Source organism: Bombyx mandarina, chromosome 11, assembly GCF_030267445.1.
Source record: "Bombyx mandarina strain Sakado chromosome 11, ASM3026744v2".
Classification (NCBI taxonomy): Eukaryota; Metazoa; Arthropoda; class Insecta; order Lepidoptera; family Bombycidae; genus Bombyx; species Bombyx mandarina.
In genome coordinates this window covers 18,218,503-18,242,709 of record NC_143218.1, presented here as the reverse complement: position 1 = coordinate 18,242,709, position 24,207 = coordinate 18,218,503, and the positions used below count along the sequence as shown (strand labels likewise).

Genomic DNA, 24,207 nt, shown 5'->3' with positions numbered 1-24,207 from the left:
GACTAAGGTAATCATCGGATTTGGGGAAGCAGCGAACTCTGAGTATCACATTATCATTCTCCAATCGCCAACTAACATTTTGGTAGTAAATATTGTGAACCTCGCGTAGCGGTGTTATAAACCTGGAATGGTTTGCGTCTTGAAAGTTAAAACAACCGTTATAGGATACAACTGAGATAACTTTTTTTTTCGGGCCAGGGTCCGAACCTCCTACGAGATCCCCGTGCCTAGGGGGCGCCCGAAGTATGTTGGACTTGACGATCTGCAAGAGTAGGGGATTCCCGCGATCAACACTACAACCAGACACGCGGCGCCACCCCGAGTTCGCCCGACCGACGGGTCGTCGAGGCGATACTCGACAAGGACGCCGGTCTCCGCGGTACGGCGGCCCTACCAGGCCGCCCGGGCGATGCCGCTGGTGTTCCGGAATACCCCGTTGGGCCAGAACCAGATTGCCGGGTCGGAACGCGATACACCGCCGACCGGGGCAACTAAGATCCCACCTCAAGTCTCGAGTTGGGTGGCAGAATTCACGCTGGGGCGGAGTCCGGTCACAACTTAGCACCGATTGTGCTGTGAGCTCGTTCAACTTCACGCGAGGCCCGGCCCCACGTTCCCACGATAAAGTGAGAAGTAATGTATTTTTAAACTTGCTTACATTACGTGCCATGCAAAAAAGTATTTATTGTCAATGAATGTGTCAAAACTCAGCATTAAAACTCGCTTAATTTTCGACAGCAGTTTATACACTGATAGTAAAGAAGACTAGCCGTACTCGCCTGCTTCGCTGGGCATTTAAAATTAACATTATTATTTATTGTCATTATTATTAAGGAGTCCAACACTCATATAAATATTATTAGCCTATCAATTAAGTACATGTATTTTCTACATGGATACCAAGTTTCAAGTCAATCGGATGCATGGTTCAGTAGTTATAACGGAACATCCGTAAAAACCACTGTAGATTTATATATTAGTATAGATGACACAATGATATTATTAAGCAGAGGTACATTTAAATTTTTTTACTACCAGTAAGAAGGTAATGATGATTTTTAAATTAATAAAAACATACTCACGATGATGTTGACGAACAAAAAAAGCCATGTAAGCGTGATTATTGCTTTCAGATATAAAATATATCGTGTAGTTGGGTGTGTGAGTGATATTGCTCCTTATTTAACGTTCTGATTGCTCCATAATTTTCAATCTATTCCTTTTAGAACACTGAACGTAATTTACAGCCATGCTCATATTTTTTACAAAATGTGACGTCATTTGTGGCGTAATTTAAGAACAACCTAACCAAGATCATACACTAATACACAATCATACGGTTGGTCCGTCAGCTCAAAGTCGCTCAACGAGCCATGGAAAGAGCCATGCTCGGAGTTTCTCTGAAGGATAAAATCCGGAATGAGATTATTCGACAGAAAACTAAAGTCATCGACATAGCTCAAAGAGTCAGCAAGCTGAAGTGGCAGTGAGCTGGCCATATATGCCGTAGGACTGACGATCGCTGGACGATCCTCGGGTCCTCGAGTGGAGACCGCGCAGCGAAAGACGTAAAGTGGAACGCCCCCTGGCTAGATGGTGCGATGACCTCCGCACGGTGGCCGGCAAGAAGTGGATGAGGAGAGCCGCAGACCGGGCTCAGTGGTGTGGATTGGGAAAGGCCTATGTCCAGCAGTGGACGACTGTGGGCTGTTGGTGATGATGATGATGATGACACAATCATTATGTTGTGATTGATGTTAAAAATTGTTGTATTTTATCTAGTGAATTTAAACATCATTAACCAATACTACGCCAAAATAGTGTTGGAATTATCATTTTAAATAACGGCACGTATCACCTCCGTAGACACATCAAAGAAATAGACTACAATTACTCCCTAAATTAATTAATTAATTGGTTCACACGACATTCGATCATCGGTAGCGTGAAAGAACTTCCGCGACCATATAACGGAATTATCTAGACCACCGTGTTAGTTACGTAGGTCCGTATATATATTTTATTACCTGTAGCCGATTGTTCGGACAGTTTGCACGCGTGTTAATCTGCAACTTTCACTGGCTATATGTCAGTTGTCTACCTAGATTGAAACCGATCTAGAATGAAGCAATACTTGAGATATTTTATGAATGATATTCAAAATGATTTTAATTAAAGATTTGATTTAGTGTGATCAAAACATTTTCGATGTTATACAAATGTTTGCGAAGTTTTCCATTACGAGATAAGACGGACTTTTGGATTCATTAGTCGTCACGTTTTATCATGATAATATATTTTGATTTAATTATCCTTCGACGTTCGATATCGTCTTGTAATGAATCAAATATGCTGACAAACATTTTTAATGAATTCATAAATTAATAATTTTTAAAATAAGGTTTAAACGCATATTAAGGAGCGTATACTCATATTCTGAAATAATCTTTTGTGCAGTTCACAATCTTGAGCTGAATCCAGCCTATTTAGATCTGAGCAAGACATAAACGACAAAATCCTACTCAGACAAAGTCGCTTACATAACATCTTTAAAAAGCATACCGCTTCTTGCCGTTATAAGATTAATTTCACCAATCAAAGGTCAGAGGTGAAAAGCTCATGGAAGCACACGGCCACCATACGATTAAATACGAGAAAAAAAACTGGAACCGTTATAACAGAGATAAGAAGACTACATTTACTTCGTTGAGTGAGTTGTATGAAAGTCCGCATACTTACATTAAAAGTTCATCATCCAGTAAAGTTGTCAAGCGATGCGAAAACGATTCAGGATATTAATAATTGCTAAAATTACTCGTATGTCTTATGAATGTTATCTTAATTGCGACATGTCTTAAGACAAAAATAAAAGAAAAGAAGAAAAAAATAAAAAATCAAACCCGCAAAAAATATAATTTGCTTAATTACTGGTGGTAGGAACTCTTGAGAGTAGTAGAGTCCGCGCGGGTAGGTACCACCCCCCTGCCTGTTTCTGCCGTGAGGCAATAATGCGTTACAGCTTGAAGGGTGGGGCAACCGTTGTAACTATGCACCGAATCCCGCAAGCGGGTACCAATTTTTCTAATGAAATACGTACTTAGAAAATGTTCACGATTAACTTCCACGATGAAGGAATAACATCATCATCATCATCATCAGCCTTTATCTTTACAATTTGCGTAATTACTGGTGGTAGGACCTCTTGTGAGTCCGTACGGGTAAGTAACCATCACCCTGCCTATTTCTGCCGTGAAGCAATAATGCGTTTCGGTTTGAAGGGTGGGGCAGCCGTTGTAACTGTACTGAGACCTTAGAACGTATATATCAAGGTGGGTGGCGGCATTTACGTTGTAGATATCTACGGGTTCCGGTAAGCCGGTCCACCCACCTAAAAATAAAATAAATAAATAAAAAAAGACTATACTTATTCGGTCAATTTATCTGAATGCCTTAAAAAGTTATCTAATTCTACCTAAATATTCTAGCTAAATGTTTTTGACGCAGCTTAAACTGGACCACAAGATCAACTTCCAAATCATTCAGCCCAATTAAGTCGCCAAATTTCGTAAGCACGAAAGTCGCTTGTGTGACAACTTTTATTTATGTGCTCGCAGCTTTTGATCGCCTGTAGTCATATAATTTTATTATTTAAACTACCAATCAATTTCCGAGTAATCATTTTCGCAATCACTTCTGATTGTAATCCAAATGATCTGTCCGGAGACCTGCTTCTATTTATAATTGATAGCATAGAATTGTGGGACTGAAACTAGCCTAAAGCAGTAATTATCATTCATTATCCAGGTCCAAATCCAGTATGACTAATTTACTTCGAAAGATTCTTGTGCCCATCTCAGCAGAGGTTGTGCTCTTTTATGAGTGAATATCTTGTACTCAGGCGGAGCAGACTTACTGTGAGGTCATTTTTACACCAGTTCATGACGCCTTGAGAATGAATCAGATGCAAGCTCAATCTCAATACTATGAGGCCTCTTTTACCCCAATCCCACCACACCTTCAGAATGAATCAATCAATGATCGGTAAAGTCGATAAGGTTCAGCGAACACCTAGCAACTTACAATACACCGAGATCTAAAATTAAAACAAAACAAAAAATGTAAATATGAATCTCTGGCTTTGTTGTTTGCTAGAGAAATAGTAAAAAAAAAAAAAATAAAAAAAAAAAATAAAATAAAAAAAAACACCGAGATCGTCCTCATTAGCAATTTCGCCCAGTTACGCTGACATAGCCTCTCAAGGCGACCAGGAAACTAAAAAAAAATTGGAATTTTCATTGCGGCAGACTGATAGTTTATCTGGTGTAACGGTATTTTGAATCCTTTTAGTAAGACACAAGTCCTGTCAGATGTCAGTTAGCTTTAAAGGACATAAGTACGGAACTTAGAGTCAGCTGAAGACGTTACGGCGCCCCTACTTACCAATTCATATAAAAATCTAATAAAGAAAAAGAATGTGTGCGGCACATAGCTAGATATGTATTTAGCGGCATTTGTAAACTAAACATATCGATTTCAAATAGAACCTGGCTCTTGAACATTTGCGCAATTAGTTGACAGAAAGACGTGTGGTCTTAAGCTTGCGTTTTATACATACTAGAGGTCCCACAGTAGTCGAAATTCGACTATAATTAATTGGACTTGTAAGTTTGTACACATACTATAATCACAAATCGCCAATTAAAAAGAAACAGCGGAAACACTAGGAATTGGTATGTTGTCGTATCGTTGACTGCGAGCAAGTTTATTATCATTAGAAAGGTGTACAAATCGACTTTCGGGTTTCCGTCGAAAGCCGCAACGTATTTTCGAACGTCACAAAAAAAAATTTGCGTGCCAAAGCCCGTGTCACATCAACATCAATTTCGCGGTCCGCTTAGTTACAGCGATAAGAAAACTATGTAACTAAACATACTCAAACACGCCGGTCAACGACCGTGGCTAGATCAGAAACGATAACGCCGACGGATTAACAACGATTAATTAATCATTTCACCAGACACGGGCAGTTCGTATCAACATTTGCATTACGACCATATTTTTAATAATAATAAAAAACTGAGAAATACGCTTTCGTTTTTACTAAACTTTAATGTGAAAATAAACTAAGCCTTTGGAGGCCACGTACCTAGACGAGTGGAGACCACGTACCGGGATACGTAATATACGAAGCCCGGTAACAAGATTGAGCGATGATAAGCGCAAGATAACGAGCAGTGGATTAAAACTGCCCAGGATAGGGTCGCACGGCATGCCTTCGGAGAGCCTTATGTTTGAAGTATTACTGGTGGCCCGGAGGCCTCTCCAATTTCACCAGGACAGGTTGGCGAGCAAAGGCTCAGCCAGGAGGGGTGGAATTTGCTAACACCTGCCCGAGCGCCTTCCAAAGGAGACCTAACAGCTCAAGGGCAGCTGCTTCGCGAACGAATTTACTACCGGATCGGAATCGCCACCCGCTGAGAAGATCCGGCGAGAAACTCATAGGGCAGATGTTTAGGTTAGGTGAGCCTTATGTCCAACAGTGAACTACATCAGGACGTTAATGATGATAATGAGAATAACAAATGTGAAAATACCAAAACAATGTTCTGAAATTGTTTTATATGTAATTAATTCTACTATTTAACGTTGTAATGACACTTTCAATACAATATTGATTTTGAAACGCTTGTAGGAGGTTACACATGATGCTAAGGCTGACTGGTACTTTGCACAGAGAGTGAGTCTGGCTGTCCAACGAGGCAACGTAGCCAGTATCTTGGGAACTGTGCCTCCTTCAAGCGCATTGGAAGATCCGTTCTACTGTGTGGGTTGAGTTATGTTAAATTATTTTGATTTGACTTTTTGTTAATAATAAAATACCATAATGATTTTTGTCCAAATAATCAAATTGAGTTTGATATTGTATTCGACAAAAAAGTCTGTATGTACCCTGACCTACATTAACCGTGAATTTAAAATGTAGACGTGCATCGGAACGCGCTGACCTAAATGATATATTTTTTTCCAGCGGCACTATTTTTTGTTTTAGTTTCGTACAAACACTGTCAGCTGTGTTCCACTAACACACACACAACGTATTAAAACATTAAAGATGTTTACTTAAGAATATAACATTTTCTAGGCAGACTGAACGCTGTATCGTTGCGAAATGATGACGACCTCTCCGTGACCCGACGCCATCATTTACGTTAACGTAGCACCACCGGCAACTGTACAAATTTGCATAATGCTATTTGCTCTACGGAAAATAAAATAAAATTTTACAATTAACAGGGAAGGAATAAGGTGGAATGTCGAATGACAAGAGACGGCGTGCATGGGTCTCGGCCGTTTCGAAGGAGAGGTCGCTTCGTCCTTATGACATTGTATTAATTGAAAAATGACTTTATGCCCGACCTCCATCCAGGCCAGCCATTCACGAGCATAATGAGACATGCGAAACTGCTGTGGGAACCGATGACACGTGGGATCGGAATCAAACTAATAAATCATGCCGAAACATTTATTCAACTAAACATATGAAAAAATAAATTACATTTTAATAATCAATTACGTAATTATAACAGATTGCATGATCAAATTTTTCATCATATAAAAAACGAGAATGCAATCACACTGATATTGCTATGCTTAACTAAAACTCGAATTTAAGTGAATCATTTTAAACCTAAAATCAAGTTTTATGGAGCAAGGCGTACGACAGATATTGATCATCAATTTGCTTGGCCACAAATTGTTGAAGTAAACATTTGCATTTAATTTAATTATCTAAATAACAATCAATCATTTTAACATTAAAACTACAAAGTCAAATAAATTTCTAATGATGTCTTAATTATCGTGATAAATATTTAAAAAACAATAACTATACATTAATAATAATAATTCAAAATAAAACAATTAAAATAATCCTTAAAGTCATGCACACTCGCGAGTTGATAAAGTAAAAATAAAAAGGTCATGCGTTAGAATTGTTTAGTGTTTGTTAGTCAATGGTATTCAAAAAACATAAAGAACGATACAATAAATTAACAATAAAAACATAAAATTTAAAACCGACTCGTATACAAATGCGTGAACACGTTAAGATCGCAAAGGAAAACGGAAAAAACGGAAAAATAACGATCTCAATATGTTGATAGTCGGAGAACATGCTAGTGCGTCTTTACGGCTTCCTCTGTGATCATTCCATATCATAAAACGAGTATTCTCAGAAACATTAGATAATATTGGACTACTTCACGTTACAAACGGACCAGCCCTAAGAAATGACGAAACAACAGCTCAACACTATCAGGTACTCAACATATAAATAAACAAACAAAGGTTCAATGATAAATGATAACTGCTTGTTTCGTCGTATTCCAGATGTTAATAGGATAATGAGACCACAAATCATGAGATTGTAACGAGTAGAGTCTAACTCAATACTGGCGGACCAAGATGACCTCATCCAACAATATAGATGATGATATAAGACAATATTTCTGCATCGGACGTGTCGCGTTCAATCTGGAACAACAATTTTAATCTAAATTAAGATACATTCTTGAAATTCATTTTTTATAACAAGCAAATGAGGTCAGTCTTGTCGTAAAAATGATACTATATGAAGAAGGAACAGGGATATAGATAACGAAACGTGATAATGATTTAATGTCTTTATTGAGGAAAATGAATACGAAGAAACTAGAGATGACAATAATACACATATTAAAACAGTTCCCTCTTAATCACATACTGTTTTTTTTTTATTATGAAGTAATCTAGAAAAAAACTAAACCAGCTATTAATGTGAAGACATAAATGTTAATAACCCCAATGCACTAGCAATGCACTCTCGGGGACATAATTTCGGTAAAAAACAGTAAATTCAAAACAGAAAACTGTAAATTCAGTCAGGAGTCGTTCTGCAATCTATAAGTGGAAGCCCCTCGTGCTTTTACTTATAATGCTGTTAATGGATTGACAGCTATAGAATTTAATTGCGCCCTTTGTTGTTGGGCCGACAAAAACACTGTAGAAACTGTGAAATGCACTTACATAAGTAAATCTAGCTGAGTATGCCAAATACCACAATAAATCCGACAAGGGGTGGCAGGGTGAGGAAAGATTAATATGTACCAGATGATTCGGCGTTTTAGACAAGTTTCGGATCAATAATGCGGGACAGACAATGAGGCAATGACCGAGCGGCATAGTCATCTTGTCGAAAATCTACTGAAGCTAATTTTATCCGAACTGCCCTACTAAATATCTTTGTATGCTTATTATTATCTAGGCGAAGGAAAACTACACTGAGATTTAAGAATAGAATATTTCTAAGTATTTATTTTTTAAATACATCGGTAATTTATAGTTATTACAACTCATTGTTTGGATTTTGTACAAATCGTATCTCAAATTTGAAACTTTTCCGGCCACTAGTAGTTTAAAAATAACGCAAAACAAAAAAGAAGCAAACGTCTTCGTCAAACATCAGTACGAACGGGTCTCGTGATCGTTTCGAATAGCCCGCCGGCGTCGAGCTCCGACCGTAGGTAGGCGCACAATATCTTTGCGCATAGCAACATCGGCCGGTTATCAGAATTTAGTGGAACGTTATCAATCAGAGTTTCGTCATGGCCTCGATTCCGCCCACTCCCCGCGGTAATCTTGACTATTTACCCCGTTTCCTAATCCTACATTAACTCCAAATTAACATGACCTCGCTCTGATAGCTTATATAAAGAATCGGAAGCTCCATCTAATTTGTTACGTCGACCATCGAATCAAGAGCCACAATTTGAAGTCCGAATGTGTGCGGAAAAGGGTCCAGTTGATGGTTTAGGTATAGCAATACTTGCCAAGAATATCCCTTTTTCCTGATTACAATACTATTCATTTTGATTTTGATATTTCTTGTTTGCCCTCAATACGTAATAGCATTTTTTTATGAAGTTTACAGACGCTCCCGCGATGAATATTTTCGATAATATCTCCATAGCAACATCGTTGAATAGTTTTGTTACATTATTTATGTTCACAGATTCCCTATCGGCTTGGGAATTCATTTATCATATTCACAATCGTATAGCGTGGAAATTTACCAAATGTAATTAAAGTTTTTTTTCTTCTTCACATTCTTTTTATTTTATAGGATATTTGATATGATAATTGAAATTGAATACATCCGAGGATTGTCACGAATCAATTAAATTTGTTGTAAAGAAGAGTAATGCGTCGTATACGTATCCGGCTCGTTAACTTTAATTGTTGTATACATCAATGTTATGTTTATGTTGTTCTCACAGATTTTATTATGAGAGATGGCTTTACGATCGACTGGCAACGATTAGAGCGTTCTAAAACTATCTTCATCAAGATTGCGTACCACGAATCAGTTTTATTTAATTGTTGTATATAATTACCCAGCAGCTCAGCGTAAATCACAATTTACTAATGAGCCTGAGTTCTGAATTTTAATTACAAATCTTTAAGTTTCAAAAGTGTTGATCGTACCAATTCCTTTGGTATGGTTTCGTGTCTACCCGCGTAAATAATATTTTCTGTAAATTTTTCGCAACATCTTGATCAATTCATATACACCGCTGACCCGGTGACATACATGTGTACATAAGAACAACAATGGCCGCATTTGGCGTGGTAACTAAACACCTGAGCAAATCTTAGTTTTTCTTTTAAAACGATGTCAAATTACGTTCGATGACGCAGGCGCCCAGAGCGGACACTTGGATCAACTTCAACATCTACCGTCTTTACTTAAAAGTATGTGCGTGTGGGAGCACTGAGAAATTTTTGCGAAGTTAATGGATAAGATAATTATTCTTGGGTTTAACTTTTTGTAAAAAATAAAACTACTTGTTTTAAATTATGCAAGCACTTCTCGCTTATAATGATTAAGGATATAATTTTAAAGATATATTTTCTATATAAAAATTCACAGTTCATGTGGCGTTGATTAGTATCAAAGATACGACGAACTAAGCCGTCTTGCCAATGTGGTCGATAAAAAAATAATGAAAGTGTCCTTTTATTCAAGTCAATCTCTACGGGCACTTTCGAATAATTATAACTTTATCACCGATTCGGAATGCAGTTTTACCACTGAGAAGAATCTGCACGAAACACGGAACTTGCTCTTTTCCAATACGAGCGATGTGTAAAATTTATCAAATTATGTATATGGAATGAGCGTGATAAGAGGTCCACATTACTGTGCTCCTGACCCAAAATCTGTTCAGTAGTGTCGAGCACAATTTCAAACCCAGGCGGTTCTATCGTTCACATAAACTTATATATCTCTTTTTTTTCTTTAAATGCTGATAATCCCAAGGGGTTATGCCAACTTCACCGAGCGAGTAGGTGAGCTCAAAGGGCTCTGTCCTGATGAATTTGCTAACAGTAGCCCTAGCAAGAGCAGTGCTTCGTAGAATCTATCACAAGAACGACGGCAGCTTTTATGCGGTTTCAGGTATAACGTGAACTTGTCCGTCAATTTTTGCTGCTAGTGATCATCACTAGAAACGGTTGCTGAGGAAACCGCACTAATCCGTCAAGGCGATTAAATAAATCCCATGAATCAACCGGGTCATTTCTTTCTTTTATCGCCTGGCGTTAAATAATATTTAAAATAACGAAAGATTCAGCGGCCAGAACATTTGTGTGCTCCGATATAATTAATGTCGCGTCGTGTTACATCGATGTACAAATAAAAAACGTAAAACAAACACTGACAAATGTGTCTGGGCAGAACGAATCTTTTTTAAGGTTAAAGCTATCGAGAGTGAGATATTGTAATAACACAGTGAACCGCGCTGTGAAACATATACCTACGTATTTAAAATATCTTAAACGAGAAGAATCGATGTGCGTTTGTCTATTTATGACTCCTCCTCCTCCGTGCGTCGTATACCTCAGTGCTGAGGGTCGTAAACTTTACAAAGCACTTTTGTTAGGACTATATTCCTCCCTGTCCTCCACACAGTGGATAGCGACATTGATGCTGGAGTGCAAAGTGGTCTTAATCTGATCGGACCATCGCATGGAACGCCCTCTAGGCCTATTTCCTTCCACATTATTTATGACTACCCTTATTTTAATTTTGTATTTTACGTACGTTGTATTGTACGTAATTTAAAATTTACGCGAGCGATCTCGTACCAAAAACTATGCTATTTACTCAGCAAGTATTAATTAGGCGTATTTCACGTTTTAGGCGTAACCTCGTCGCTCAGAACATGTCTTGTCGGGCTATTCGGATCGACTCTCAGTGCTTTTTAAGCTTTCCAAGCAGTGGAATAAGGTCAGCCCACTGAATATCTCACCGGTTCGTCTCAATGGGCCGGAATACCAATCCGGTGGTAGATCAGCAAAGCACTGGACTCGCTAGGGCTAGTGTTGGCAAATTCTCTCAGCCCATGTGCTCACCTACCAGTCCGGGCGTATTTGCAAGAGCTCCAACAGTTATTTAAGAAAAGAAAAAAAACAATCACTGTGAAACCAATTCAAGAAGAACGCTAATACGGCGGCCGCACGTTCCTGAAGTTCTACTAAATTATTTAACTACTTTTAATAACTATTTTCATAACCTAACACTCCTTTTCATCTCATTCATTGCGGATTTTATTATTATGAATATGAACTAAACAAAATAGACTTGACCCATTCCAGCATTATCATAAATTACAATGAATTCTTCTTCAGCATTTTTTTTGAAATCCTCCAACACATGTTTTTTTTTTTTTACAGCCAGATCTAAACATAAGCATTAATCTGTGTGCGTCTCTGAATTAAACTGATTTTTAGCTCCCCTATGTCATTATTTACAGTTTCCTAAATTGTGCAATTTATACACAAATGCAAACCATGTAAATTCACATCGTTCAAGTCTCTTACTAACTCACGGAATGGTTTCATTTGCGGTTTTTTTTTATTTGTCGTATATGATCAGAACAATCTCGAAAACTACTCATCACCGGCAAAGTGAAAGGAAAGAGTTCCAGAGGGCGTATTCCCATGCGCTGGTCCGATCAAATTAAGACGACATTGGACTCCAGCATCAATGTCGCTATCCACTGCGCAGAGGAATAGAAGGAAGGCAAGAATATAGTCAGAACAAAAAAGCTCCGTAAAAGTCACATACCTCAGCATCCCTCAGCACTGAGGAACACGTTGCAAGAAGAAGGATGAGCAGATCAGCCGATGGCCCAATTACACGCTGTATAGTTCTACTGGTTACTGGAGCCCATAGACATCTACGACGTAAATGCACCACCTAGATTGAGATATAACTTCTATCTAAAGTCTCAAGTATAGTTACAACGGCTGCCCCACCCTTCAAACCGAAACGCATTACTGCTTCACGGCAGAAATAGGCAGGGTGATGGTACCTACCCTCGCGGACTCACTAGAGGTCCTACCAGCAGTAAAAATCCGAAACTTATGACTGCATCGGGGCAGAAATGGGACAATTTCGAAGAATAAGAACTGTCCGGTTTCCCATTGATGAACAAGCAAAAGAAAACTAAAAACTTATTATTTTAGTTACTGATTGTACTAATTGAATATCCACGGCCGCGTGAAGTCGAATGCGAATCCTAGTGCAGTACGGACGTAGTTTCCTCGATTATAAAACAAACAAATGAACTCTGAGTGCACGTGTTGATATGTTTCTTTTAAATTTATCTCATTTTTTCTCTGGCATTCGTTCCGTATTTAGGTCGGATGCATAAATACTTTCAAAATCAGGACATCGACGTTAGAATTATTCATTGATCCTTTTTATTATCGGCAGCAAACGTTTATTATGTGTGCCAAACTTATCGACATTCTGTTTTTTTTTGTATACTTCCCTACCTATTCGATGGTATCGAGAGGCTATTTCAGTTACGACCGGACGGGTAGGAGAGCTCACGGGCTCAACCTGAGAGAATTTGCTAACACTAGCAAGAGCAATGCTTCGCAGAATCTACCACCGGATCGGAATCGCGATCCACTGAGAAGAACCGGCGACATTCTGTATGATCTTTTACTGAATCAATAAGTTAATAAACTGGTGGTGGTAGGACCTCTTGTAAGTCCGCACGGGTAGGTACCACCACCCTGCCTATTTCTGCCGTGAAGCAGTAATGCGTTTCGGTTTGAAGGGTGGGGCAGCCGTTGTAAGTAAACTTGAGACCTTAGAACTTATATCTCAAGGTGGGTGGCGCATTTACGTTGTATATGTATATGGGCTCCAGTAACCACTTAACACCAGGTGGGCTGTGAGCTCGTCCACCCATCTAAGCAATAAAAAATAAATAAATAAAAACTAATTCGCTTCGATCAACAATAGTAAATATTACTAGTTACTATTTTTTATTGAAGCTAATTCGTTACAATTAGTGCGATTGCCGTACATTGATGACACTATGACAGTAATGTTTTCGTAAGTGTCAACGGTCACTATATCAAGTTTCAAGTCAATAGAATCAACTGACAAATATATGCACATACATTTATTTTACATAATAGAAGATATTACTCATAATCAGCACTTGCATTGTGTGTTGACCCAGTTTTGTTTCTAAATAATTCTTGTCGCTGTTGTTTTTTTATTTTATTTTAAATAATCCTTTATGTACTAGTTAGCTTTTCACACGTATCGCGTAACCGGAGTCCCACACTCGGCAGTGTGATGAAATGTAGCCTATATTCCCAGGGTTCAAACTGTTTGCATACCGAATTTCGTCAAAAATTAGTTCAGTCGCTTGGAACGTGAAAACGTAAAAGACAAACTGAATTCGTTTCGTATTAATAATATCATATTATCAGCTATGTGATTGTCCAAATTAATCTGTATCTCCTTTTCAAAACTAGATAAAAATTCGTTTAGTAGTTCCACCAGAAATGTGCGAGAATTATAGAAAATTAATTTGTTTTTTCGTTTAGTTCTCAGGCGGATACCAATTTTTCTAATGAAATACGTACTCAACAAATGTTCACGATTGACTTCCACGGTGAAGGAATAACATCGTGTAATAAAAATCAAACCCGCAAAATTATAATTTGCGGAATTACTGATGGTAGAACCTCTTGTGAGTCCGCGCGGGTAGGTATCCACCACCACCACCCTGCCTATTTCTGCCGTGAAGCAGTAATGCGTTTCGGTTTGAAGAGTGGGGTAGCCGTTGTAGCTATACTGAGACCTTAGCACTTATAACTCAAGGTGAGTGGCGTATTTACATTGTAGATATCTATGGGCTCCAGTAACCAGTTAACACCAGGTGGGCTGTGAGCTCGTCCACCCATCTAATCAATAAAATAAAATAAATCTTTTAATTTTTTTTTATTTTTCTTCAATGTACAGCCAAACATGATTCTCTACATTATTATTACATGCTGTTTATGGTGATATCAATGTTATGAACCGGACTGACGAGTACCACATACACCTGATTGGCACCTGTCAGCCGAGCACAATGTTCGCGGCGCGGGTGGAGCTTACACATTCGCAAGCTACCGACAACCGCTCCAAACCGCCTGAAACCGGATAAATCCTTGTTCTAACTAATTAGTGACTTATCGTATTACGTGAGCCCGAGATGAACCGAACCGGCTTCGTCTGGAAACATATTATTTTATATGAGCTCCAGAGAATCTCGTGGGTGTAATAATATTCCGTCTGACCATTAACCAGATTACCCTGGTCTCATAAATATCCAAATACCCTCTACTTATGTGTTTTCAGTAATAAGCATCAATCACAATATTTTCCTATAATAACTTCTTCCCCCGAATTCCTATCTTCAGTACTAAGGAGTGATAAGACGTGCTGTGAACCCGTTAAAAGTATTAGCGCCCTGGTTAGTTCTCATGAAACAATCAATCGTTATACAATTAAGACTTTTTTATTTGCAATGATCTTCTACCTGGTGACGCGCCCCGACGGCCCCCCCTGGAGCTAAATGTTTACCTAAATATCATATCGCGAATGCCTTCAGCAAAATGTGGGCCATGATATCAAAGTCTCAGTTGTAGAACGCCTATCTCACTAGAAACTGGAACGCATGACAGTCGCGACAGAAATAGGCAGTACCTCCTCCTCCTTCTTGCGTCGATAACCCTCAATGCTGAGGGTCGAGGCCTCCACTAATAACTTTCTCTTGGATTATCCTGCTCCACTCCCGCCTATCCTGTAGTAGACCTTGGAAGATATCCCATACGAGCTTGCCCCCTATTAATAAACGCACACAGATGTCATGTTCACTAAAAAAAATAATTATGAATGTTTATTTACAATTAAATTCTGCATTACAACAATTATAAAGTTCGTTGTTTAGTCTGTACCCATAGTTACTGTCAACAATACCGACACATAAACTGGTACTTAACTAAATACATATAAACAAAACACGATTATGTTTATTCCAGAACACACACACAATGATACTATACAGTAGGCAGCGGCTTGGCTCTGCCCCTGGCATTGCTGAAGTCCATGGGCGACGGTAACCACTCTCCATCAGGTGGGCCGTATGCTCGTCTGCCTACAAGGGCAATAAAAATAAAATAAAAAATACATTTAAAAAAATCCAACTTATTATACGAAGGTTTTGAATTCATACATAGGGTATGCCAAATGACAGCAAATTCATTCTAGTAAATTACAACGTAAGGGTAATGGATATTGCTATACACAGACCTTCAAATCAGAAAGAATGGGCACTCTGCAGAAAAAATAAACCTTAAATTGACAATCGATTTGATTTCGTCTAATTTAAAAAATCGACCGTGTTGTAGAAACAACTAGCGACCCGCCTTCGCTTCGCTTCGGAAACTGTAATTTATTATTGAATTCTCCACTATTTAATAGATGTTATTATACATATAAACCTTCCTCTTCAATCACTCTATCTATTAAAAAAACCGCATCAAAATCCGTTGCGTAGTTTTAAAGATTTAAGCATACATAGGGACAGAGAAAGCGACTTTGTTTTATACTATGTAGTAGAAACAATGATAATGATTGTCAAAAGATGACGAGGAAGGATCTTCAAAAAAACAGTAGGTTTGGGTGACTCAATTAAAAAAATGTGAATTATGTTTTAATTTTAAAATTTTTACATGTTCTTCTATCAAGTTCGTACATACCCAACTTTCAATACCAATAAATTCTAACATAATTATTTCCAAAAAAAGAACCGCCTTTTAAATTTTAAATAAAAATTTTAGTATTTAACATTGTACCAAGGTTGCCTTAAAAGTCGAACAAAATAATTCGGTAAATAATATAAATAATATTAATAATAGCATGAAATAGGATTAATAATGAATAATGATAATTAGTTTGTGTTGATATTGTTTATCTCCGTTAAACAATATCAACACAAACTAATTATAAGTTAAGGATACCATAATGAAATGAACACTAAAACTGGTTTGTGAATGTAAACATTAGATCGAGGGGTGAAAGACTATTTGGTTTAAGCGTCATTTTTGCAACTGTACAGGAGGAGAGTAATTTAAAGTTTAAAAATTGAAAAAAATATCATTACAAAAAAATCTTCAGCTATTTCAATAGAGTAAGCTTAATTGAAATTCAGTTAAAAACATCAAACTGTTGACTCTAATACCAAATAAAACGCACCTTTGATTACAAAGATAAATGTCACGTATTAAGCAAAATGTCGCTTAAACCATACCTATAGCCTTTCACCCCTCAAAATGCTTTTGTTAAATTATCTAGACAGATCACCGAGCACACGGTCCAGATGTTCACTAGACATAACAGTGCGGACGTCATCTTGAGACATGAGGTCAGAATCTCAATTGTACACTATAACAGCTGTCCCGACCCACCAAATCCGACCGCAAGACTGTTTGTTATACGGCAGAAACCGGATGGTGGTGGTACCCATAAACCCATATAACAAAGGGTGTATCATACACCACCACATGGAAAATTGACTGATGGCGTAAACTACAGGATCCCCTGGACATTCTAACGTGAAAGCTTGATTCACGTTAGGATGTCTAATTTTATGATGATTTAAAGTATCATTTACCATTGCCGCAAGCGGTAATATTGGCGTCGATCTCCGGAACAACACGTAAGTACCTGCAATTAAAACAATTTAGAAACATTAGAACATCGTTCAGCATTTAACTAACGATCAGCTAATCTTTGGAAGTAGCACACATAAACTAATCTGTACGTAGCGACATCGACATCGCAAACAAACGTCTTCTCGGGAAATCTGAACTCCGGACGAGCGAGTACGCCCGGCAACAACAGTCGATACGACTCAGACATTAAACAGAACAATAATGGAGAACGTGTTCCCGCCAATGCAACGACAAAGTTGTACTGGCCACCCCTCCTCCGCCTCCCACCCCCACACACGGAGTAGAGCCGCGACGTAATGAAAAAAAAAAAAATCGATAAAACCACAACTCTGCCTCAAACGCGACATAAGTCCATTCACTGGTAAAACTACACACTACTACGAGCACTCGAATGCACTCGCGCACACATACAAGCGATACTACGATAGTACTATGAACGAGTACTATAAACTCCATATTCCGACCTAACTTTTCAGTGGACTAGGCGCATACGTTATTCAACCTTATAGAGCTGGCGTTAAAGATACAATTCTAATGGCTTGAATGTCGAGGACGAGAAGTGCATCGACACGAATACTGTTGGATGGGAAATTGAACTTTACTGCGTAAGATTTAGAGATACATTTTTATTATGAAGAGAAATAGAGCTCGCAGACTAGATAAAATGAGACGTCTATGAAGTGAGATGAGTCTTCTATTTATAGGACGTTAGTGAAGTAATTAAGGGCAAGAAAATGTAAAACGCGTATATTTATTTTCTTGTTAAAGAACTCTTGAAGATTTATCTTGTCACGTAGGCGACAAACGAGTTTTAAGAATTTTCAAAGGGACAATTCGTTCGACTTTAATATCTGTTATGAACTGAAACCACACAAAATTCTGTTAAACCAAGATTTATATATAGATGAAAAATACATTTTAATTATGACATTTTAACACAATTCATGAACAAAACTTTGAAGGTTTTGACAACAAACGTTCAGTAAACAAATAAGGTAATCAGTGTTTTTTTTAAACAACAAAAGTTATTTCAGAGGTTTCCGCGAGTCGCAGACTTAATTTAAAACACTTTACAGTTTTCGCAATCACGGGACGACAGACGAAACAAAAAATTGGAAAAATCGAAAATTTTAAGTACAATAAATCAGATTTCTAATTAAAAAAAAAATCAAGTTCACGCTTCCGTCTGGCCATCTATACATCTATAGATACATATAAATAAAATTGGAGTGTCTGTTTGTAATATTGAAATAACCGGTTTTTTTTTTACTACATGCATATATGAATATATATACGGTACTTACACCAAAATAACATTTTTTATAATTTTTGTCTGTCTGTCTGTCTGTCTGTCTGCCTGTTTGTTCCGGCTAATCTCTAGAACGGCTGGACCGATTTTGACGAGACTTTCACTGATAGGTAGCTGGTGATACAAGGAGTAACTTAAGCTACTTTTTTATGACTAGCTTTGCCCCGCGGCTTCACTCGCGGTACGACAATAACCGCGGGTAGCATCGCGGGACTCAGCTATCAATAATAAAATTTAATGTTTCCGAAGCGAAACGAGGGCGGGTCGCTAGTCTGGAATAAAATCGAATCCGGGATAAAATTAAAGCTTTCGACAAACACAAACTCCTGATTCGAAAGTCCCATGAGAGACACGAGCGTGTGGCGCCTTTTTCCTTTAAGTAATAACGGTAAAAATCAAATAAGCCCGTTCTAAATAAATATAGACTCATACCAAGTTATCATAATGAAAATTATTCTAAGAAAGCCTTTGTAAGCTTCAAAAGCAAAAAAAAATACTTTTTAGGTCGCAGGCTTTGCTGTTTGCCCAGACAACTTTGCGGATTCGTGAAAAACAAAACTACAATTCCGGGTAATCATACAATAATTTATAAATAAGAGCACACAGAGCCTATTTCTGCCGTGAAACAGTAATAGGTTTCGGTTTGAAGGGTGGGGCAGCCGTTGTAACTATACTGAGACCTTAGAATTTATATCTCAAGGTGGGTGGCGCATTTACGTTGTAGATGTCTATGGGCTCCAGATGAGCTGTGAGCTAGACCACCCATCAAAGCAATAAAAAAAAAATTAAAAAAAAAAAACATATCGCGCAGTCTTCGCCTTAACTTCTAAGCACTCGTGCGACCACTTCGAAGTTGGAAAATCGTTTGCGGGTTTCAATATAATCGATTGTTGCGTTCTCGTCGCCGAGTTTCTCGTTCGAGTTATCGATATATCGTAACTTGTATATACGTCGACGAGGGCTGTATCTTTAGTTGTAAATAAAAGCCTATCTAGACGAATTTATTATGCTGTAAATGAATCTATCTACATCTGAGGACAAACAAAACAGTTTATGTGCAATTTATTGAATGTTATTTTACAAGCTTAGTGAAAAAGCATTCTGAATAATTCCGCCAAAAAGCGCTTCGGTTTTAAAGGACACAAAATTCCTATCCTTTAGGTTAGGCAGCGGCATTCGTTGTGCATTATCAATGGGACACAGTAATAGACTGTGCGTTTCCAAAGATCTTTTATGCCACGTACAATCCGACTTTGGAATGAGCTCCCCACCCACGGTGTTTTCTGAGCGCTATAACATGTCTTTCTCAAACAAGGTCTGCGGAGAATACTCAACAGCAGGCAGCGACTTGGCCGCGCTTTTGGGATTGCTGGCATCCGTGAGCGACGGTAACCACTTACCATCAGGTGGACCGCGTGCTAGTCTGCCTACAAAGTAAATAAGAAAAAATCGCTTAGTACCAGATACGGGTTTACGGATCTACATTAAAAAAAAAACCATTGAAGAAAAACAAACAAAAATCAATTAACACCAATTAATCATAGTACAGCAATCGGCCATTATCGAAATTAGATCAGCGATAAATTAATGTTATCCTCATCGCGTCTTAATTCTCTTGGCAACAGCGTTCCGTATCTATACAGATACACAAATAGTTTCACATAGTGACGGAACCCCGTTTTTTTTTTCCATCGTAACATAAACTTCACCAAATATTTGTATCAACAATGGTAAAGGGCTGTCAGAACTATAAATCTGAAAACTTGTGTGTGGACAATAGCAATAGCTAGATAGCAATAAATATCAATAACCCGAATCGTTTATGTTAAATTATCTCTATTATTTTAAATTGTATGTGTTTATGGTGGGTTTTAATTATTCAGATATCGTCCAGACATATACGTGTACTGTCACTCTTTTATCTTTCTTTTATCTTTTATAAAAACTTTTAGTTATTTTATGAAACAAATACATATAGTGTCGTTTTGTTTTCGTAACAATTTTTCGTTGGTTATTGCCCTGTGATGTTTTTTTTTTTATTGTCTTTGTAGGCAGACGAGCATACGGCCCACCTGATGGTGAGTGGTTACCGTCGCCCATGGACTTCAGCAATGCCAGGGGCAGAGCCAAGCCGCTGCCTACCGCTTAATACTCTCCACAAGCCTCGTTTGAAGAAGGACATGTCATAGCGCTCGGGAAACACCGTGGAGGGGAGCTCATTCCATAGCCGGATGGTACGTAGCAAAAAAGATCTCTGGAAACGCACTGTGGATGACCGCAGTGGCTCCAGGTAGTATGGATGAACTCTACGCCGGTGGCGGGCGGTGCGATGGTAAAAACGAGATGCCGGTATCATCTCGAACAATTCCTCAGAGCACTCCCCATGGAGCATACGGTACAAAATACAGAGGGAACCGAAGTCCCTCCACAGACCCAGACGTTCCAAAGAAGTGACGATATTCTTCGCATTAGTTTTCGAGTCGTGGATTCTCGCATGAACTTTCGTTTTCTTACGCTAGTAGCTAAAGCATCACCATCGCCTATGCCATTAACAAAGCGTAGGACAACAGCCATGACAGGACTTTTAATCTTGAGTACTCAAGTACTTAAAAACAAAATTCACACAAATTATTTAAAATAACGTTTACATTATTTATATCTACAGACTTAGTTTTCTGTTCCACCATCGCTTTTCAAAAGGAAGCTTAATGATGTTTCACAAAGAAAAAAAAAACTTTTTTAGTTTAATTTATTCCACGGTATATCCAGAAATGTAGGTTAGGCAACCCTATTTTTTTAAACGTGACAGAAATAAAACGGCCCAGATAGGTCGCGGGTTGCGCAAGCCGCCGTCGCGGGGCGCCACTTCACAGGCTCGCCCGACACTCCGCACTATCATTAGTCACTCGTGTGACACCGTGTACACACCGATTTCAGCTCAATTGCTTCAACACGGGCTACGGATCTGTGGTCGTCGTGGCCTAACGGATAAGATGTCCGGTGCATTCGTGTTGAAGCGATGCACCGGTGTTCGAATCCCGCAGGCGGGTACCAATTTTTCTAATGAAATACGTACTCAACAAATGTTCACGATTGACTTCCACGGTGAAGGAATAACATCGTGTAATAAAAATTAAACCCGCAAAATTATAATTTGCGTAATTACTGGTGGTAGGACCTCTTGTGAGTCCGCACGGGTAGGTACCACCGCCCCGCCTATTTCTGCCGTGAAGCAGTAATGCGTTTCGGTTTGAAGGGTGGGGCAGCCGTTGTGACTATATGAGACCTTAGAACTATATCTCAAGATGTGTTGCGCATTTACGTTGTAGATGTCTATGGGCTCCAGTAACCACTTAACATCAGGTGGGCTGTGAGCTCGTCCACACAGCAAAGCAATAAAAAAAAAAAAAAAAAAAAAAACGGAGTTTGCTTAGCATTTTTTTTTATTTATGGGAGGAGAGAATACGTGTCTCGTTTGTCGGCCGGCTTGATAGTTTTAGCTCTAATTGGGCTATTCGATTTGGCACAAGAGTTTATGAAGTCATATTTGTATTCCGCTTCCTTTTATATCTCTTTCTTTTCTCTTTTTTTATTGCCCTTGTATTCAGATGAGCATACGGACCACCTGATAGTGAGTGGTTACCGTCGCCCATAGACTTCAGCAATGCATGGGGCCGAACCAAGCCGCTGTCTACCGTTGCTGAGAAACATCCAGAGCGCAATTTAATGCTTTTTTCAAAAAATATTGAAGTCGCAGCCCTATCCTATCTGTCACTCAAGTCTTCCGCAACCAGACCGGTCAATCATTAGCACCCTTGTACAATTACAGCAAAAACTTAAAACATTTCTTGCTGTGTCGAACGGCAAGATATCATGTCACTAAGAGAAACTGCGTTTACTGCCCTGTCATTTGTCAGTGTTGTGACAACGAACGGTTCAATCAGGAGATTGTCTGGTTCCGCAGAAAGCGAGACGAGAGGGCCGACTCGATTACAAAGCAACGTTTACAATTATCAAGCTATTTACATCACTTACGTTTTTCAACACATACGAGGGCTACTTTTGGAGTTCGTTGCATAGCGTTATGGAGTTTCCAAAGTCGCACTACGACGTGAGTGACGCAGCCGAACTAGGGATGTAAGCTACGAATCTCATTTGCTTGCCAATACTTTGAATCGAGAAGTAAATTCTACGAATGAAATACTCAGAACAACAGCACCGACCTATTGACTGTACATCATGCTATGACCAACTTAGGTTAAGAAGACATATGATACAAAAAATTCGATATGGAAGTCACGCTAATAAGTTCACACAAGTTATGTTTTTTTTTTAATTATCTGCCCCAGTGTCGAACCATCCCATCGACACCGGCGTCTTACTTCTTATTTATTAAGCTTCAAATTAGTTTTATTCGGATTGTTACTAATATATTTATTATTAAGTACAATCCTAGGATTATGGTAATGAAATTCGGGTTTTCAAATCATCTCTATTTTACTGGCTTATTGAGTTACTTTGTTCCAATCTTCGTTTATTCGTATCGTTATTTTTTTCCTTGCTAGCTTTTTTATTAACGTTGCTCACGTTTGTGTATTTAATAGAAGTTCGGTGTAATTAGCACCGTCTTTTTTTTCACTCACACCCAATGAAACTACCTACGTATTAAATTTGTCATCATAATTTTTTTCAAAGTATTTTATATCAGCAAATTAAAGTGGTACAAAACTATCGACATAATATGCTCGTAGTTATTCGTATATATTCCTCCATCATTAATGTTTATTAGCCAATCAAATCGCTATAATTAGGTTCCACATTTAACTACTGTGTCATTTACAAACGTCAGGTTAACAACATTCCGGAAAGCCACGAATCGATATGTCAAGGACTGGATGATTACGCAAAGATGTGATAGTTAACGTTTTATTACTAATTCGCAAAGTAATATTAGGTTGATCGGAATAAATAGCATGTCGTCATACGGGTGTGGGGTAAATTTTAGGCAGAAGAGAAAACCATATCTTAATATTTCGTTTTTCGGAAGAACAGCGGTATTGTTTTGTTCGCATTAATTCTTTATGTTTCCTTATCATTTTTGATTACTTTCGAAGGGCTGGCGAGGGACCGAAATGTTGAATGGCCGTCCTACCGTAGTATCAACTTAGGCATGATACTTACATTTGTAAATCTGCAAACCGTGAAGTCATCACAGCTTTAGATAGAAATCTATAAATATAAAAATGAACTTCTGTTCGTTAGTCTCGCTAAAACTCGAGAACGGCTGGACCGATTTGGCTAATTTTGGTCTCGAATTATTTGTGGAAGTCCAGAGCAGGTTTAAAAGATAGATAAATATGGAAATGTTCGGAATTAAATAAAAATAACAATTTTGTTTTCTTTGATGTGTCCCCCGTCGGACGGATTCCTTTTGTTTGTTTATGTTTATTTTATACAAAACTTTAGGTCTTTTATTAAAATTTATCGATTGAGGCACTACGAAGTCTGCCGGATCAGCTAGTATAACATAAAAAAAACCTTTTAAACCACATTATCCTTTTTCGGCTTCAAACATCATACTCGTCCATAAAAACCATAGTCTTTTTCGAGACCAGTCTGCGCATAAAATTTAATTAAAAAAAGAAAAAATGAAACCGAAAGTTTAACTCGTGGAATACAATTTCTACCGAGAGGAGAGAGAAGTTTTTCAATAACATAAATTGCACTGCCTAGTATAAACACTAGGCGCCGGTGCACGCAACAACTCT

The 24,207-nt window shown here is 38.3% G+C and overlaps 1 protein-coding gene across 2 annotated transcripts in view; it reads right to left on the bottom strand.

Annotated features, from left to right (window-relative positions):
* Positions 1-6,509: 6,509 nt before the first annotated feature.
* The window catches only part of LOC114243269 (mitochondrial cardiolipin hydrolase), a 169,367-nt gene continuing 151,669 nt past the window's right edge, over positions 6,510-24,207 (bottom strand). For both annotated transcript variants that reach the window (XR_016323812.1, XR_016323813.1), the window contains 2 exons: positions 17,070-17,122; positions 6,510-7,533 (listed from right to left, as the gene is read on the bottom strand). The gene's annotated coding sequence lies outside the window, so the exon portion shown is untranslated. The remainder of the gene's footprint in view (positions 7,534-17,069; positions 17,123-24,207) is intronic.